At 38.9% G+C, this 2,500-nt stretch overlaps 1 pseudogene; it reads left to right on the top strand.

Annotated features, from left to right (window-relative positions):
- LOC112247576 overlaps nt 1–2,500 on the top strand; it is a 74,608-nt pseudogene that overhangs the window by 15,689 nt on the left and 56,419 nt on the right.

Here is a 2,500-nt window from a genome sequence, read left to right as displayed (position 1 = left end):
TTTATTGGATGTTGTATTGGATGTTGTATTGGATGTTGGATGATCTATTGGAGGTTCTATTGGATGTTCTATTGGATTTTTGATGTTCTATTAGATGTTGGATGTTCTATTAGATATTGAATGTTCTATTGGATGAGCTATTTGATGTTCTACTAGATGTTGTATTGGATTTTCTATAGGATGTTCTATTAGATGTTCTATTGGATTTTGGATGTTCTATTAGATGTTGGATGTCCAATTGGATGTTGTAGTGGATGTTCTATTAGATGTTCTACTAGATGTTGTATTGGATATTCTATTATATGTTCTATTGGATATTCAATGTTCTACTGGAGGTTCTGTTTAAAGTTCTATTGGATCTTTTGGATGTTCTATTAGATGTTCTATTGGGGGTTCTATTCAATATTCTATTGGATTTTGGATTTTCTATCGGATGTTCTATTAGATGTTCTATTGGATATTGGATGTTGTTTTGGATATTCTATTAGATGTTATTTTGGATGTTCTATTGGATGTTCTATTAGATGTTGGATGTTCTATTAGATGCTCTGTTGGAGGTTATTTTGAATGTTCTGTTGGATGTTCAATTGGATGTTCTATTGGATGTTCTATTGGATGTTTTATTAATGTTCTATTTGATGTTTTATTGGATGTTGGATGTTCTGCTACATGCTCTGTTGGATCTATTAGATGTTCTACTGGATGTTCTAATGGATGTTTTATGATATGTTTTTTATGCTTTTATGTTCTATATGTTCTGTTGGATGTTTGATGTTCTGTTAGATGTTTTATTTGATGTTCTATTAGCTGTTCCATTGGATGTTCTATTTGATGTTGGATGTTCTATTTGATTCAGACCCCTTGACATTTTCCACATTTTGTTACGTTACAACCTTATTCTAAAATTGATTACATTGTTTGTATTCTCATCAATCTACACACAATACCCCATAATGACATCACAATACCCCATAATGACATCACAATACCCCATAATGACATCACAATACCCCATAATGACAAAGCAAAAACAGGCTTTTAGAAATGTTTGCAAATGTATACCCTTTACTTAGTTCTTTGTTGAAGCACCTTTGGCAGGGATTATGGCATTGAGTCTTCTTGGCATTATGGGGGGGGGGGGTCTCTCCAGAGATATTTGATCAGGTTCAAATCTGGGCTCTGGCTGGGCCACTCAAGGACATTCAGAGACTTTTTCTGAAGCCACTCCTGCATTGTCTTGGCTGTGTGTTTAGGGTCGTTGTCCTGTTGGAAGGTGAACCTTATCCCCAGTCTGAGGTCCTGAGCACTCTGGAGCAGGTTTTCACCAAGGATCTTTTTGTACTTTGCTCCGTTCATCTTTCCCCCAACCCTGACTAGTCTCCCAGTCCCTGCCGCTGAAAAACATCCCCACAGCATGATGCTGCCACCACCATGCTTCACTGTAGGGATGGTGGCAGGTTTCCTCCAGACGTGAAGCTTGGCATTCAGGCCAAATAGTTCAATCTTGGTTTCATCAGACCAAAGAATCTTGTTTCTCATGGTCTGAGTCCTTTAGGTGCCCTTTGGAAAACTCCAAGTGGGTTGTCATGTACCTTTTACTGAAGAGTGGCTTCCTTCTGGCTACTCTACCATAAGCCTGATTGGTGTTGCAGGAGCAGATGTGACACTACCATAAAGTCCTGATTGGTGGAGTGCAGGCGGCCAGCTCTAGGAAGTCTTTGCGGTTCCAAACTTCTTCCATTTAAAATTGATGGGGGTCACTATGTTCTTGGGGACCTTCAATGCTGCAGAAATGTTTTGGTACCCTTCCCCAGATATGTGCCTCGACACAATCCTGTCTCGGAGCTCTGCGACAATTCCTTCAACCTCATGGCCTGGTTTTTACTCAGACATGCACTGTCAACTGAGAGACCTTATATAGACAGGTGTGTGCCTTTCCAAATAATGTCCAATCAATTGAAGTTACCACAGGTGGACTCCAATAAAGATGTAGAAACATCTCAAAGATGATCAATGGAAACAGGATGCACCTGAGCTCAATTTAGAGTCTCATAGCAAACGGTCTGAATACTTATGTGAATATGTTATTTCAGTTTTTAGATTTTTTTATACATTTGCAAAAACAAAAAAAGTTAGCCCTAAAGTTTTTCCTTTGTCATTGTGACATGGGGTATTGTGATGTCATTACGGGGTATTGTGATGTCATTACGGGGTATTGTGATGTCATTACGGGGTATTGTGATGTCATTACGGTATTGGATGCATTGGGTATTGTGATGTCATTACGGGTATTGTGATGTCATTACGGGTATTGTGATGTCATTACTGGGTATTGAGATGTCATTACGGGGGTATTGTGATGTCATTACGGGGTATTGTGGTATTGATTGATGTCATTACGGGCATTGAGATGTCATGGGCATTGTGGATGTCATTACGGGTATTGTGATGTCATTACGGGTATTGTGGATGTCATTACGGGTATTGTGATGTCATTACG

Source organism: Oncorhynchus tshawytscha, linkage group LG05, assembly GCF_018296145.1.
Source record: "Oncorhynchus tshawytscha isolate Ot180627B linkage group LG05, Otsh_v2.0, whole genome shotgun sequence".
In the NCBI taxonomy this organism is placed as follows: domain Eukaryota; kingdom Metazoa; phylum Chordata; class Actinopteri; order Salmoniformes; family Salmonidae; genus Oncorhynchus; species Oncorhynchus tshawytscha.
This window is presented reverse-complemented; position numbering and strand designations above follow the sequence as displayed.